Source organism: Podarcis vaucheri (genome assembly GCF_965113315.1).
Source record: "Podarcis vaucheri genome assembly, chromosome: 4".
In the NCBI taxonomy this organism is placed as follows: Eukaryota; Metazoa; Chordata; class Lepidosauria; order Squamata; family Lacertidae; genus Podarcis; species Podarcis vaucheri.
The window spans coordinates 76,751,159-76,769,014 of NC_138762.1; the positions used below are offsets into that span (position 1 = coordinate 76,751,159).

Here is a 17,856-nt window from a genome sequence, read left to right on the forward strand (position 1 = left end):
CACTGACAGCTAAATCTTACTTTGATCTTGGAAATGGTGTTGCGTTCCACTGTACCTGAGGGCGAGGCTAGCTTAGGGGTCACAGCTCTGTCTTCCAACACCTTGTAGCAGCTCCCCAGTGCCCATCATCTGATGCCTGATGCAGCTGCCTCACTTTGCCTCATAGTAGGATCGGCCCTGACTATAAGAGCCATGGCTCCTCTGCTGAACCCGGAGTGTGTTGCCCCAATACACACCAAAGAAAAGAACTCTCTCATTTGTTGGAACTGTCCTTGACACTCCATTTGTCTCCCTTATTATACAGTTCAGCACAGGATGAGGAAGCAGTTCGTTTTGCTTGCTTCGGTGCACACACACATATTGCAGCCACAGAGATGTCCCAGCCACAGTGATGCTGATCTTGCCTGGCTGGTTGGCTGCCTTGACCCATGGCCTTCTTCCAATGCATCGCAGGCAGTTGCAGTGGGAAAGGCCCTTTCACCAAGCGACTGGGCAAAAGACAGCACTCCAGCAAGCCTTGCACATGCACATGCACATGCACATGCATTCCTCTGCTCATGTGCCATGCATTGGCCCTGAAGCATTTGTGTAAGCGGGAAGCGAGCAGGCACCAGGTGCAGCAGGGAGCAAGTTGCACCGAGGTGTTGGAGGGCAGAGCGGTGTGTGCCTGCCGTACACTTCCTAAGCTCACCTGCAGCCCTCAGGTGTGGTGGTAGAGGTTGTCTCATCACCAGCCTTGAGGCTGAAGATTCAGTTGTCCATCTGGTTGGCTCCTGTACATGGAGTGGGCAGGAGAGCACTATCTTAGGCAGAGAAATGTTTTCTGCCAGCCCCTTAAATTGGACTAAACATCACTGCAGCAGTGTGAGAAAAAGACAAAGGGGAGTGCAGCTCGCACATCTCTGCAGCAAAACACAGAGGGTTTCCTATTTATGGCTGCCATATCAAAATCTCTCCAAAGGAGGCAAGGAGGAGGAATGGTGGGCTTTGCAAAACATAGCCACTGGAGTTTTGCAAATACAAGATGATCCTTTAAAGCCAGTAACAATATTTTTAAAATGTGAACATCTGGCATCCTTAGCCTCAGGAGTCTATTTTCAAGCACAGGATTCTTATCATCATTCAACTTTGTAAACTTTTTGGAAACACTTCTTTTGGATCATGAAGGCAAATGCTCAGCTATAGCCAAGAATATTCCTATGCAAGTAAGCAGGAGAGTTTCAGAGATGACTCTGAAAATACTTTCAGTTGCTCCAGCAGTTGGAATCACTCGTTTCTTCATAGCACCTGAACAATGTATCTGACAATAAGGAATGTGCATATTCCAATGCGTCTGGGATTGGGGCAAGGACCATTAGGTAATAATTTTGACTCAGTAATAATACTTGTAATAATTATGCACTGAATTATGGCATTAAATATTTTAAAACCAAATCTGAAAAAACAGGGTATGTGTTTTTGTACTGAAAACACAAGGAAATCTGTATCTAAAAGGTGCTATACAATCAAATTACTTTCTAGTGACCTGAGGAGTTATGACAAAAAGAAAAGCAATTTTCTGTGAGTCCCAGTTTTCTATCTGTAAAATGGATGACCTGTTTTCCCAAGGTTAGGCTCCTGCTGACTGACTTTCCAAATCAGAGGTTGGAATTTACCTTAAGTTCCAAAGAACAGTTTCTAGTACTCAGTACCATAGTAAACAAACAAACAAAAAATATTGGGTCAGTTGGCTTGAGTCTATTTTCCCCCTCAAACTTCCTGTAGATTCTTTCGTACATTGGCAGTCACATGTCCCTCCCGTGACACCACGGCAATGTCTGTGGAGGACTGGTGTCACATGATAACATCCTTGGACCCTGCCACACCAAGTCTTCAGAATGAGCCAGAAGTTTCTCATGTCCCCTGCGCAGACTTTTCTAAGAACTTGCCAATTAGTAAAGGAGTATTAGCCTCTCAGCTAGATTCAGTGGCAAGCGTTCCTAATATTTAAAGTTCATCATGGCAGTGTTTATTATAATTCAGCACATAATTCAGTCCAGTGGCAATGGAAAAGCAGGACATGTAATGTTTGACGTCACCGTTTACCCTCTTGGGAGGTGTATTTATTGACTAGAAAAGAAAAAAGAAAACCAGCACAGGAATACATACTTCTGGACAAACAATCTACTTTGCAGAATCCTCTAGTATTATCACAACAACAGAAGGCCTTCCCACCTTGAGGTATTTGCTTAGTTCACTGCTGGGATTTTTTAAATAAGGATCACTTTGCTATACTCTCTGAGATTTCTTGACTGCTGGCTCTATTACTGTTATCTAACTCTGCCGCTGCCTGGGAGGCATTTAGCTACCCACTTAAACTTTGGGGAAATTATTTTACCCAATATTAGTTTATCATCTTTTCCCCCAATAATGGCTATCTAGGATGAAACGGAGGGAGCTGAGAAGAAGCCAGTGGCTGAGATATCCCCCACCCCCCAACATCCCCGCGATGCCAGGTTCATTTCAAGATGTAATCAGATTTGGAAGAAGTCCCCAAAGAGTTTTCACACGGCTGCTCATAATTAAAGAGGGAATGTGATCTCGGTGGCAGCTCTTGATGTGGTTGGCAGGCAGGCAAGCGGCCTCCAGAATTCATTGCATCCTCAAGAGGCTGTCGGTTCTGTCTGTCGTCACGGATTTTCTTGGCCAGGGCCCAGGGCAGATGAATGCCTCACACTGTTTAATGTTGCAGTGAGAAGGGTGGGGAATGGAAGGTTTTTACAGTGAAGGCTTGAAGGCTTGGGGGGGGGGGGTTGGCTAAGAGAAGCAAGAGGAAAGTAGGTTGGAGAACATCATCTCATTTTTTAAAAAAACAAAACAAAGTGACATAGGAGGCGGCCTTGTACTGAGTTAGATCATTGGTCCATCTAGCTCAGTAGTGTTTACATGGAATGGCAGTGGCTGTCCAGGATTGATTGATTGATTGATTGATTGATTGATTGATTATTATTCATTTATTGAATTTATATACCACCCTACACCCGGAGGTCTCAGGGCGATTCACAGAAAAGATCAACATAAAAACCACAATATATACAGTGATACCTTGGTTCCCAAACAGCTTAGCTGTCGAACAAATAGGCTCCCGAAAGCCGCAACTCAGAAGTGAGTGTTCCGGTTTGTGCACGTTTTTCGGAAGCTGGATGTCTGACGCAGCTTCCGCAGCTTCAGATTGAGTGCAGGAAGCTTCTGCAGCCAATCGTCAGCCACACCTTGGTTTTCAAATGGTTTCGGGAGTCGAACGGGCTCCCGGACAGGATTAAGTTTGAGAACCAAGGTGCCACTATAATCAAAAAAAACAACAACAACCCAATAACACCCCCCCAAAAAAGAAACATATTTTTAAAAAGGCATAGGATGTCAATCAGATCAACCAAAGGCCTGTTTAAAAAGGATTGCATTTCTATTGCACTTGTTTTTTACATGGCACTCAAAGTGGCCTACATGGTTCTCCCCTTCCTCATTTAAATCTCACAACAACCCTACGAGGTAAGATGGGCTGAGAGGCAGTGTCTGGCTGCAAAATCACCCAGTGAGCTTCATAGTTGAATGGGGATTTGAACCCTGGTCTCCCAGGTCCTAGTCCATCACTCTAACCTCTACACCACACTGGTTCTCAGGGGTTAGAGATATGGCGTTCTCTCCAGCCCTACCAGGAGATGATGAGGATTGAACCCAGGAGCTTCTTACATGCAACATTGATGCCTTGCCACTGAGCTATGGCCCTTCCCCAAACTTTCAATTTCTGTTTTGTGAGGATATCAAGCCACACACTGTCTTAGCAGCTCCCCCAAAGAAAGCCAGGACATTGCTTCAGAAGGGAGGAGGAGAGAGGAATTTACTGCTCCCTGGGAGGACCTTCAGATGCCTCTCCTTCTCCATTAGCTAGCTCCACAGATAGCCTTGCCAGTGTCATATCACCCACACATTCACATGATAAAAAGTCTCAGGAGACCAGATTCAGGCTGTGTACATACTCTACATTTAAAGCACTTCCGAAGCACATTTACCCCCCTCAGAGAATTCTGGCCACCATGGTTTACGCCTCACAGAGCTCCAATTCTCAGAAACCCTTAATAAACTACAGTGCCCAGAATTTTCTGAGTGCAAAGAATGTGCTTTGGATGTGATTTAAAGGTATAGTGTGTCCTTGTCCTCAGACTCTCCAATGTTTTCACTTCCCCGTCCCTGGGTGATCTCCTGCAGGGTGGGCACAAGTTCTTGGCAGTGATGGCTGGTGTCCACTGCAGTTGCAGAAGACGACAGCAGGCAGACTGCAGACAGAGACAGAGCAACTAGTTAACTTGTGACCATAGAGTCGCCTGAGGCTCCATGTTGCTGTGACAAAGAAGCTGCTGCGTATCCCATTTTATCGAAATGCTGCCCCCCACCTCCCCAGGAACGCTTCTAAAGAACCATTTTCAATTGCTCTTCCGCAAATACAATACAAATCCCTCAAGGAATGTTATTCACACCAAGTAAAGGCTTCTTCAGCAACTGTAAATTGCCCAGGGGGAAACTCACTCCTGCTATCGCAATCATCTCATCTTCTAATTGGTAATTGACTTTCTCACCAGTCATTTTAATCCAGGGCTGTCTGATGTTTGCTGGAGATCAGCAGCTGCTCTTTACCCCACCAGATATTCAAGAAGGCACTCCAAAGCTAGCTGGGATGTGTGACTAGAACACCCTCCATAAGGATGCTACTAATTGCATGGACTTCATTTTTCAGTGTTTCAACCAAGACTTTTGAAAGTTGCTTAGCGGGCTCAGATGTATCTGTGGATTACAATAACCCATATTTAGTGTGTGCAAACCTCAGGTTGCCCCCACTGGACAACATAAAATCAAAGGCAATTGTGTGGTAGCAGAACACATGTTTTGCACAAAAAAGTTCTGCAGACCCTCCAAGTGTCCCCATTTTCCAGGGACAGTTCCCGATTTACAGAAGCCATCCTGGTTTTTGATTTGATCCCGGAATGTTCCCCTTTTCTGTAGGACATCCCTGTTTTCATCAGAGAAATGCTGGAGGGTATGGAGTTATCCCACCCCCTAGCCATCTGAAGGCAGTCCTGTATAGGGAAGTTTTTTTAATGTTAAATATTTTATGTGTGTTGGAAGCTGCCCAGAATGATGATGATGATTAAATAGGACAAGCCTATTTTCATTGGAGAAATGTCAGAGGGTATGGGTCTGATGTTCAGGATGTGGCATAGAAGCCAACTCATGGGGGCTGAGGGGTCTTTGGCCACCCAATAAAATATTTGAGGGGGCCAGGGCCCCCAAAGTTGATGGGCACTGCCATTCAAGTGGTGTGCGTGCACCATATCATGTGATTGTGTGGGGCAGGGCTCCCCGAATATTTTATTCAAGTTGACATGTGGTATGTGGCATCTTCTGCTAAAGAATCTCATATCAGAAGACTGGGCAGAGCCAGTGGACCAGTCAGATCAATGGTCTAACTCCATATAACAACACCTAATATTCTTATGTGCGTGGGGCTACCCCACTGTAGGAACTGTTGGGCTCAATACCTCAAAAAACTCGTGAAATAGGTATACATTTTACAGATCCTGCCCCTTCATTGTTTAAATTGGACATTTATCCCTAGCAGTGACTCCGCAGAAGGTTCTGAAGAAATAGCCACCAGGTGCTTCAAATCAAGCTTAGGTTTAACCCTTATATCAGACGCTTAGCAATTTCCCTAGCCTAGAACCGCAAGATGCTCTCCTCAATTGTCTGGAGGTCAATGTCAAGTGGTATAAATGGAGATGGTAGGTTTGAGTCTGGGTGGAGCTGAGTCGAGGACTCAGAAGGGAGCAGAAGGAAAGAAGAAAAGAAGCTTCTGCCCAGATTGTTGCAATGTTTTGAGCCAGCTCTATTTGTTGAAAAGTAGGGATGAGCTCAAGCTAAAAGCGGTGAACTGCACACTCTGACGGGTTCATCTTGAAAAATGAATTCTGCAGCTTGTTCGTATCAGTGCATATTTGTAATCCTTTGCATATTTGTAATCCATATTTGTAACTGCATTAAAAAAGCAAGGTTACTGGAATTTTTCTGGGACAATTTCGTAAGTGTCTCCGCAAAACTGTCCGAGTAAGCAGAATAACAATGGTGAGGAGGGGAAAGTTTGTCTTCCAAACATATTCATGCAGCTGATAACAGCAAAAAAACCCCGAAAGCTTCAAAAGCAGAAACCTGAATAGCTGAGTGGTGCAGTTTTCAACTATGACCTCAAGAATATTGAAGAACTTAGGGTCGTGGTACAATCTGGTACAGTTCTAGGACTGTGGCTGAAGCACACCATGAAACTTGTCTCCAGGGACATGCTATCATGGACGTAGAGATATCTATCTTGGCCAGATCTCTGTATTTGCACAGATATCGACCCTTGGGTAGCATTATCCAGACTTGGACAAGATCAAGTTCATCCCATTTAAGGAATGTGTCTCAGTCCCAAAGGCAGGAGTGCCATCTGGGGGGGGGGAGAACTCACCAGAACTCAGTTCCAGCACCTCTCAGGTGGGTTCCAGCACCTTTGGGTGAGCACCATTGCCATTCTAAGAAAACAAGGGAGGCATTCATGGTGAGTCATACTGTTGGAAAGGACCAAAGGGACATTTAGTCCAAATCCTGTTTTGCTTTGGGGGAGGGTCCATACTATGTACCATAGTTAAGGCAAATTGAAGGCACATAACTTCCCCCAAAGAATCCCAGGAACCATACCTTGTCAAAAGTGCTTTCGCCAGTACCTTTGTGAGAAACAAACCACAGTTCCCAGAATTCTTTGCTCTCCCTCATTTTTTTGGTCCAGATTCCCCCCCCCCCCGCCCTTTCTTTCAGTAGCTGTCCAGCGATTGCCAGGTCTGTCAAGGCAGATCCTGATAAAGATCTGGCCTGCGTAGCTAACAAGCTTCTCCCGTTCTGTGTATGAGCAGGCTACCCTTCCCATTTTGAAATAAATTTTATTATATTAATAAAGTAAACCGAAGATAAAGAGCATAAAGAAATACTGTTGCAGAAGACTGAAAGAAGCATAAGGACAGACATTGTCATTGAACTTGTTCCGAAACATTACAAAAAATACCCACTTCCCCCCATTAACCTGTTAGGCTGCTTTATATGTATTCTTATATAATGTTGGGGTGTGGGTGGCGCAGTGGGTTAAACCACAGAGCCTAGGACTTGCCGATCAGAAGGTCGGCGGTTTGAATCCCCACGATGGGGTGAACTCCCGTTGCTCGGTCCTTGCTCCTGCCAACCTAGCAGTTCGAAAGCACGTCAAAGTGCAAGTAGATGAATAGGTATCGCTCTAGCGGGAAGGTAAACGGTGTTTCTGTGCACTGCTCTGGTTCGCCAGAAGCGGTTTAGTCATGCTGGCCACATGACCTGGAAGCTGTACACCGGCTCCCTCAGCCAATAAAGCGAGATGAGCACCGCAACCCCAGAGTCGGCCACAACTGGACCTAATGGTCAGGGGTCCCTTTACCTTTACCTATATAATGTTATATTGATCATAATTACTATGGACCAAATTTTCTTGATGCATTCAGCTATAGGAGAGATGCTTCCCCACCCCCACCCCTTTTTAGCTATTATAACCTTAGCAGCAGTTATAAGGCTGAACACTATTTCTTGATAGTTTTCTATCAAGAATAGCATCTTTTAGATAGCCAAGCAGAAATATTCAACCTGAAATATGCTTTAAATGCATGGTGTGAACACAACCTATGTTCCGAGAGCTAGAAGTACAGTGGTACCTCGGGTTAAGTACATAATTCGTTCCGGAGGTCCGTTCTTAACCTGAAACTGTTCTTAACCTGAAGCACCACTTTAGCTAATGGGGCCTCCTGCTACCGCCGCACCACCGGAGCATGATTTCTGTTCTCATCCTGAAGCAAAGTTCTTAACCTGAGGTACTATTTATGTTTTAGTGGAGTCTGTAACCTGAAGCATCTGTAACCTGAAGCGTATGTAACCCGAGGTACCACTGTATTTTGCCATAAACAAGGAAGCTCTAAATAGGTGATTGTGCTGTATTGTAGATAATAATTCGAAAAGAATTTCTCCTTCCTTTCAAGTGGACAGCACTGTTGATCTGGTAGGGCTGCTGGGGGCGGGGTGGGGGTGCAGGGAGAGATGGCTAAAGTTGCTTTGTGAGTCAGGTCTGGCAGAAGGTCACAAATCATCCATCCTTCTTTCATGATATCAAACTAGCGCGCTTGCCAATCCAACCCACTCCAGGCCTGTATGTGCTGATGCAGCAGTCTTCCCCATCAGGCTAACAGGCTTGGTTTCAATCAATATCTCCTGCTCTGGTTCATCTGAACTTTCTGTTAGATCCTGCCACTTCTATCATGCACAGATCATATCAGAGTGACAACTGTGAAAAACGCTTGGCTGTTGCTTTAATGATAATGAAATGTGGTGTGAGATCTAGCTAAACTAGAGGAAGTTTCTGCCATCTGGTGGTGAACTGAATGACCAAAAGGCCTGAACGTTTATGTCTTATTGACATGTGCCTGAATTGTTCCACCTTGCCCCAAAGGAGGGTAATGATGCATCATGGGAGACCCTCGGAGTGTCCCTAATTTCCAGGGACGGTCCCGGCTTTACCAGAAGCCGTCTTGGTTTTTTATTTGATCCCAGAATGTCCCACCTTTTCTTAGGATGCTTCAGTTTTCATCAGAGAAATGTTGGAGGGTCGGAAGTTATGGAGTTATGTGACCCCACCCACCCCACCCCGGCCAGCCAAAGAGATAACTATACAGCCTTTAGAAGACATCTGAAGGCAGCCCTGTATAGGGAAGTTTTTTTTAATGTTTATTATCTTTTTATATATGTTGGAAAGCGCCCAGAGTGGATGGGGCAACCCAGTCAGATGAGTGAGAGAAGAAGGAGGAGGAGGAGGAGGAGGAGGAGGAGGAGGAGGAGGAGGAGGAATAGGACGTCCCTGTTTTCATCTGAGAAATGTTGGAGGATACATATTGGGGTGTTTGCTTATAAATTTGTTTAGTCCAAGACATGGGTGAGACCAAGCAAAGGGTTACAGAAGTCTCTTCACCCCATCTTCATATGCAGAATTCAGAGTACAGGCCAAATGGGGCTACCCATTCATACCCTCCATCATTTCTCTGATGCAAATATGAACATCCTATTCCATACCTTCCAATATTTCTCTGATAAAAATAGGATATCCTAAGGAAAAGCAAGTCAGATACCAGGATGGCTTCTGTAAATCTGGGACTGTCCCTGAAAAATAAGGACACTTGGAAGGGCTGATTTAGTAGTCCTGTGAGGTGCAGTTCATGACTCTCGCCCAGGAAGGCAACACCTAAACAAACAGAAAGCAAGGCAGAAGTTTCTACAAGCCATCATGTCAGTGCATAGACTACAATGCCAGGTGTGGTTGCCAGTTCCTCTCTCAGTTTGAGGACTCTGCAGTAGCTTATCACACTTTTGGTTAGGAACAACAACAGCTTCTTTTTCTTGATGTGGACTGACATCAGTCCAAGGAGACTTATGAGACACGGTAGAGAAGATGGGGGGGGGACATTTATCAAAGCTGTGCAGGTCCAACAAGGCTTAGATTCCAGATAGGTTACGTGATAAGGTGTGGCAGGAGAGAAGCAAAATGAAGAAAAGTCACTATTCTTTCTCAAACATGATTTAAAAGGAAAATGCCAAACTGACTCCCACAATCTGATAACAACAAAAACATTCCATCCAGCTGACATTGAAATGTGACAGTCAAGCCATCCCCCCCCCCAACTCATAACCTGCAACAGCCCGTTTTGTCCGGGGCAGCCATGATTTCCATAAAGGCATCCTGGGTTCTTCTTGATCCTGGGGTGCCCTGATTTTCCCTGGCCAGCAGATAGAGGCCAAGGCAGCGGCATTGGGAAGGAAGCTTGAGAGTTCATTTTGTGGCAATCCTATTCTGCGCTAGGGCTTAGTGTGTGTGCTCTCTGTCTCTCTCTCTCTCTCTCTCTCTCACACACACACACACACCCCTCTGTTTTTGGTCCTGGGAAGCAACAATGAACTGCTAAGGATGTGTTAAAATGTAAAAAAAAAGTAGTATAAACACCGACAACTGGGAAACACAGGCCTATGAGGAGAATAGCCTTTACCAAAGGTGTCATGGACTTTGAAGACACTCGAACTCAGGACAAAAGGGAGAAATGTGCTAAGAGGAAGATACGCTTGGGAAACCCTCGCCGTGATCAACTGCTGCCTATGTCCCCACTGTGGAAGGATGTGTGGATCCAGAATTGGCCTCCACAGTCACTTATGGACTCACTGTTAAAACTGTGTTCATGGAAGACAATCTTACTCGGCTACAAGTGATTGCCAAAGGAGAAGAAGAAGGGTCTCAGAATCTAACTTGGAATGAAAATTCAATATCCAGATACAGCAATTTGGTACTTTTCATTTATTTCCCCTATTTATAGTTCATCCTATGTTGCAATCATCCCAGGGTGGGAATACAACAGCATTCAGTGTAAAACAAAAATTCAAACAGAATATGCACAAGAACAGATAAAACCAACAAATTTGATAAAAAATCTATACAATGCCACATGCCAACATTTAAAAAAAGCTAGTTCCAGGATTAGAGCCTTTCCTTAGCCACATCCCTGATGAGCTTGGCATATGGCATCTATATCTCCCCAAAGTAGTGGGTTGATCTTCACACATCCTCCTTACACTTTAGCCTCAGAGCTGGGCTCTCACTTTCCACAATTTTAGGATCAGTAACAATTTCTTCCTTGGAAGTGACTCTTTCCCTGATTCTCCAGAAATATTTTTCACCAAGAACAAGTATTCCACTTAAGAGCTATGAACCTGCAGCAATGACCCCCACATAAATAGCAGCTCCAACACATTGCTCTTTTGGAATGAGAGGCAATCCCAAAACGTCAGGGAGCGTCATTCCTTCCTTCGCTAGGATGGAATACATATTCCAGGAAACGAAAATGAGCACAAATGTTCCTGCAGCTATGTCCAGAATGACTCCTGTGAAAAAAAAGTAAAGATAAAATCTCCATGTTTTCCAAGCTTGGAAACGTTATATAATGGAAAGGCCATACAAAACACGGTCACCGCATTCACAATGGAGGCTAATGGCATGAAGTCCTGAGCAATAACTATTTCAGAGGGAAGGGACTCATCATCAGCTAATGCTGTGCACAAAACATTTATCTTCTTAATAGAAATTCTATGAGCAGAACAGGCAACCCAGAGCCCAATCCCTGCAAAGCCAGGTCTGCTGCCGCCCATGATGTTGTCAACATTCTCCATTGGACACCGGGTGTGGAGCAGATGCACATAACACAGCCCAAAAGAGCCAAGACAAAGGTACCTACTTGAAGCAAGACGCCCTGCACAGCCACCGTACAGGAAGGGAGCCATAATCTGCCTGGGACGGTGCTTTTGCTTGAGTACAGGGAAGGCAGGCAACTGAAGGCATGCTGGAGAAAAACAAAGACAAAAGACAACAGTTAGATACTCAGGTACAATGTCATATGGACATCCCCTAAAGTCTGAGCAAATAGTGATGCGCAGCCATAACAATGCCATCATTCTAGGACAAATTCTACATTTCCCACCTTGAGACATAGGAATGGGAAAGTCTGCTGCATCTGCAATCACAGGTGCTGGGAATCACACTTCCTCAGTTTTTCAGTGAAGCTTATGCACATGGACTAGTGTGGGGCCAAAGCCCTTTCTGCTTAGAGGTTTATGTGCCTAGCCTTTCTCCTCGCAGATGTAGACACTTTGCTCAGACACCTGAGGCAGAAAAAAACTGCACGACTTCACAACCTCTTTTGTTGCATGGACCCCCTTCATGCAAATAAGGGTTTTTTTGTCTAATCCTCTCCTCCTCTGCATCTTATTTTCCCTTCCCTCTCCATTATTCAGACAGGACAAAAGGAAATTAAAGTCAACTCGTTCTTATCTAATGAAACACTGCTATGTTGGTGGACCATTGAATATATGTACCTACATGATATTGGTTCTTCAACCACTCTCTGGTACGCAAGGACTTTTTCCAGGTTTTTCTTACATGTGTCTGACCTCAGAGAAGACCGGAGAAGACTGAAGCTGGTCTGAGCTGGTCACTGAAGCAACTGCCCCTTGGAGTTCTGAGGCAGTTAGAATGCAGCTTGCATTGAACGCTCAGAACAACACAAATCATAACTCCAGGGTACTGGTCGTTCGGAACATCTGGCAACTGGAACTTTCAGGGAACTCCATTTTCTCCTTTACCAAGACAGACTGTATATTCAGAGAAAGCGGAATTTTATTTATTTCAACCCTATCTACATGAAAAATACATTTTTGAATGGGAAAACTCTTATATAACTAGTGGGAACTGGCCATCTAACCCAGGGATGGGGAGCCTGTGGCTTACCAGATTTTATTGAACTACAAATCCCATCATAATTGACCACTCCCTGTCTATGCTGGCTGAAGTTGATGGGAACAGGACACGAACATCTTCTGGAGGGCTACAGGTTCCCCAACCCTGATCTAGTCCAGTATTTTGACCGAATTTCAGGCAGAAATCTTTTCCATCATCTAACACCAGATCCTTGTAAACTGGAGATACCTAGTATAGATGGAATTTATTATTATCTTCAAGATATTTTCACGAAGGAAGAATGGACAGCACAACAGGTGCTGGGATTTTGGCTAATTGTTTGCCTCAGTGTTGTTTCATGTGCACCACTTCCAGTCTTCTTTGCACCTTGGCTGCTTGTACAAATAAAAAGATCTGTAAGGTAGCCATCGTTTGACCTGCATGTTCAAAACAGCAGCATTTTTCTAACCTCTCTTGAGGAATAGCCTCTTTTCACACCACTCAGCAAAAAGATGAAGGGAGAAACAGATTGTTGCCCTGCTTGCTGAATGCTGCAGCCATACAATAGCCTTTTCGCAACAATATATGAAGCTGTGATTGAAAGCAGGAGGCTTTCCTATCAAAACGATCTGTCAAGCTACAGATTTCCTTGATGTTTGTTTTGTGAAGGAGCGCGTTTGCTTTGAGAGTTTTTCGAAATCTATCTAAAGCTCAGAAATTATACCATTCACTCTAGACATTACATCTCATTTTTGGATCCTATATTACTATGGTAAAAGGGGGCGTTGTTCCCAGTAATTTTCTATAGGCCACGGTTGTGGTGAAGGAGTGAAGGCCAGGGGCCTACCTTGGAAGACTGTGATAGCCAGGCTAAAGCCATTCTAGAGAGCAAGCTAGATCCAGGAAGTTCTCCCTCTCTTCTCCCTGCAGTTGTGAGGGTAATTGCATGTGGGGAGAATTGCCTGAAGCAGACTACAGTGATACCTCAGGTTAAGAACTTAATTCGTTCTGGAGATCCGTTCTTAAGCTGAAACTGTTCTTAACCTGAGGTACCACTTTAGCTAATGGAGCCTCCCGCTGCCGTGCGATTTTTCTTCTCATCCTGAAGCAAAGTTCTTAACCCAAGGTACTATTTATGGGTTAGCGGAGTCTGTAACCTGAAGCATCAGTAACCCAAGGTACCACTGTATTCTCTGTTTTACAACCAAGCACTTGAGAAAGCAGCAAGTGTGTGTTCAAACAATGTCCTCCCCACTTAATATGCAACGTCTCTTCATCACCCCGCAGTTACTTGAATCCATGCGTCATGCCCCAACCTAAAAACACTTGGAGCCAATGTTATTATGTGCAATGTCAACAGAGCAACAGAAGGATAGGGGAGCAAGTGGTATATTTACTGGCTGTGGTGTTGGAACTGCTTCTCAGGGGCTTCCTTGCCCATCATTCCAGTATTATGCGCATGAAGGATGTCCATGGGGGAAAGAAGCCTTTCACTGGCCCTGCCAGCATAAATGCAATACTGGAGTTGTGAAAGAAGTAATGGGTTGGAGGCTCTCATCTCGGTGATGTTTTTTTCATTTATATCCTACGTTGCTCTCCAAGCAGTTCAAGGCTGCATAAATGGTTCTCCCCCTCCTCATGCAATTCCCCAAAACAACCCTGTGATACCTCAGTTAGACTGACAGGTAGTGACTGGCCCAAGGTCACCCAATGAGTTTCATGGCCAAGTGGAGATTTGAACCCTGGTCTCCCAGGCCCTGGTCCATCACTCTAACCACTACACCACACTGGTTCTTATTAAGTATGAATTGGAGCAGGTTTAATATAGTAAAAGGAAGGAATTATGATATTCTATACAAATAAATCCAGATATGCCTATACTGTAGTTTATCTGAGTCTTTTCAACTGCTACCTTCCCCCCACCCAAATTTCCCCAAACCTAACCTCGACTGTGAAAATACAGTAAGAGGAAATTGGTGTGTTTATTCGTTTAAACATTAAAACTTTACTAAGGCAAGAGAAGTGCTAAAGTTCAAATAGTTAGCAGCAATGAAATAATGATCAGCTCCAATGACGGAATGTGCAGCCACGCAATTTGTCTTGTGATGGGCTTGCGGGGGTAGCAGGAAGTCCCTGCTGAAAATCTGCAGGAATAGGAGCTCTGCCTTCTCTCGCACTGGGTCACTCTATGATCAATGCATTAAAGAGTGGAGGAAATTGCTCAAAGGAAGGCGGGAGTTAAAAATACAGCCTTTTTAAAAAAAATGAAGCTAGATTTGCTACACATCCTGTGTCTGGGTCTTAGCAATGTGACTGCTGTTTTCATTTCAATATTTCTGAGCAATATTGAAATACTGAGGGAGGGGGAAATGAAGATATTGGTGTCAATAAAACCTGCATTGCTTTCTCTCTCTCTTTTTTAATGCCTCAATAGACGAGTGAAAATGTCATTAAGGTTTAAAAGCAGATAAGTGATATTCTAAGCTGCAAGAGGGAATAGATAATTTAGAGCGAGCACCAAGCAATCTCCTTGTTCACTCCCAAATCTTCCATGTAGCATGTCTAATAGGATTAACTCTAATTGCTTCCAGAATCAACCTGAAACTGCAGCACAGAAAGCTTTCAGGCTGGAATGAAGCCACCAGGCTACTTATCTGATCTCAAAGGCTCCAGCTCACCCACACAGACACAGACAAGTGTTTATCACTTCTTTCAGTTATACAGAGGTGGTGGGCGTTATCGTCATGATCCCAAAGCAATGTGTGTCCAGAATTTGTTGCAGTTTCCTTTCCAGTTCCTGCCGCTACTGATCCCAAACACGCACAGGTATACTCCTAGGATTTTAAACCAGGATTTAGTACTGGATCAGTTGGAAGGGAATCCCAGAGGAAATTTGGCCCGATGGCAGAAATGTGTTTTGCAGCAAAAGGCCAAAGCAGTTGGTATTCAGCAAGGAAGGCTTCTCTGATGGTGAGGTGTCAACTATTAGTGTGAAATAGCCGTGCAGCTGCAGCGATGCACTAGTATTATTATAAATATATGGGATGTTGTGACACTAATAAATCATGTGCAAGGGGTATGGAGAGTGGGGAGAGCAAAACAAGAGGCATTGTTGTGTAGATAGGAACAGCCTATGGATGTGGTGTTGAGATGGCTCGATAGATGGTGGTCATATGTCCACCTGGGTTCTTGCCAACCTCTGCAGATAATATGTCTTGGCTAGAAAGGTTACATTTCTCTGAGAGGCCTGCCCAGTTCACTCTGTGGATGAATTGTGGGGGAAATGGCAAATGTACCAATTGTAAGACAAAAGGTATATTTAATTCCCAACATTATTGGAACCACAGTCTCTCCCCAAAGGGAAACAGAGCAACCATACATGTATGTTCTTTGAAATGGGGCAAATAGCCAGATGGAGTTGTTTTAGACTGGGAATATGGCATGGTTTGGATTCTTGGTGTAGAAAATAATGAACTAGATGGACCAATGGTGTGATTCACTACAAGGCAGCTTCCTATGTTCCTCACTGTATCAAATTGTGTTGAAGTTCCCACAGTTATGCACACTGTACAGTGGATAAAAACATGAGATCAGTGGGGACAAGAACCACAGCTTTTCCTACTGCTGCTACTCTACTGCGGAATGCCCTCCCAAAGCAGATCCATCTGGCTACATCCTTGATGTCATTCTGCCAGTGGCGGGTAAACATTTGATTGAAGTGTTGGCAGTTGGATGTCACCAGGAAAAGGTATCTCCGTCAGGCATTTGGGGAGGGCTGGGTGAACTGAATTCTTTGTATTTGTCCTGATTTCTTAATTATAGGATTGGTCTGTGATACTGCATTTATTTGCTTGCAGTTCACCGCCCTGGGATCAAGGTCAAATTTAGAAACATAATGAACAAAAATGAGTAGGCGAATATTATTTTATTGTTGCTCTTGCTGTTGACTTTTAACACTTACACATCACCCAGGTGCCTTTGGTCAGAGAGAGAGCAACTTACCAATAAGCAGCTAGTCGACAAGTCCCAAATGAAAGTTAATTGTTTTAGGAGGTCAGGAAGACTTAAGTGTGCTTAAGTGTGCACACTAATATCAACACAAAAACACACACCATGTCAGAAATGACAGCAAGTTCTAGTTGACCCTGGTCCCTTGGAGGAACAGTCTAATATTATTTTCCTTTCTGAAAGGACTCCGGTGGGCTATTAAAAAGTAACACCAGGAAAAGTAAATATTAGGAGAGATGAGCGCAGTTCATCTCATCGTGCCTTCACCACTAAAACATTAGGTTTGAAAATATGGGCAAACTAAAATGCCGCGGCAATAACAGAAGACTTTCAAAGGCTCGGTGCTTTGTTCTTCCCTCTGTCACAGTGTCATCTGGTAGGTCTAAAAGAACATCGCTGACCTGATACAGGCAGACTTCGACTGCAATGCTGTAACTCACTTACCTGGGAATAAGCCCATCTGAACTCAAAATATGTGTAAGATTGCAGTGTTAAAATGTCGGCCTGGTTTTCGTAATGCAGGGGAAGACCGATAACGCAATATCTTTAATGAGTACAGTATTGCATTTCCTTTTGAACTGGGCACAGAGGAAAGAGTGAGATATCTTAATGAATATCAGTCAGGTTCTTGGCCCGTCTGATTCTACTGCTGTCAGCACTCACTGACTGACTGCAGTTTTCCAGGTTTTCAAGCTAAAGTCTTTCCTAGTCCTGATAAATGAGATCTTTCTTTCTTTCTTTTTAAGGAGATTCCAGAGATTGAATCTGAGACCTTCTGCATACAAAGCCCATCTTCCAGGATACTGGCCTGATACGCAAAGTCTCTGTGAAACTGACATGCATGCCATGTTTATTAGATGGCATCTGTGCATTAAAAAGAAACATTTGTGGGAGTTCAGATGGACGACATTACACATTATACACATGATGATTGCGGCTATCACTTGATAAGGAGAGTGTGAAACTTACCACAGAGTACACAAGCAATTATGCGACTGTGGAAACAAAGCTATGAGGAGGCAATGAGCCTATCATGTTTGGGCAATCAATTAAGTTAAACATGTGATCTTACTGTTTCTAAGGCAATCTATGGGAAACGGTCTCAATGGAAATACTCTATTTCATTGCACACATAGATCTCTCTTTTTATTTTATTACTGTAGTCATTTTAATGAAGATGGGATCTGTTTGTTTGGGGTTTTTTTTTAAAAAAGCACCGCTCTTCCTGCTTATTTCTCATTGGAGTTCATAATCTTCTCCCCATGAGTGGCAGTATAATTGGTTGCTATGGAAGTGATTGCAATATAAAAATGAAACGATCATTAATAACCCGAATAAGAAGGTTACATAATAGCATTTGGTAAAATAAGCATCAGGTTAATAATACCTCTGTGAAGAGAATAGCTTCACAGAGGATTTGGAAGGATGACTAGCTCATTCTC

The 17,856-nt window shown here is 44.0% G+C and overlaps 1 long non-coding RNA gene across 2 annotated transcripts in view; it reads right to left on the bottom strand.

Annotated features, from left to right (window-relative positions):
- Positions 1-12,650, bottom strand: part of LOC309530925 — a 64,328-nt gene extending 51,678 nt beyond the window's left edge. The window contains exons 1-3 of one of the 2 annotated variants that reach the window (XR_014218956.1): positions 12,050-12,650; positions 11,405-11,513; positions 10,744-11,055 (exon numbers count right to left, since the gene is read on the bottom strand). This is a non-coding gene — a long non-coding RNA (uncharacterized lncRNA). Of the gene's footprint in view, positions 1-10,743; positions 11,056-11,404; positions 11,514-12,049 lie in introns of those variants that run through there. The other variant, XR_014218955.1, reaches the window with a different exon arrangement.
- Positions 12,651-17,856: the final 5,206 nt, after the last annotated feature.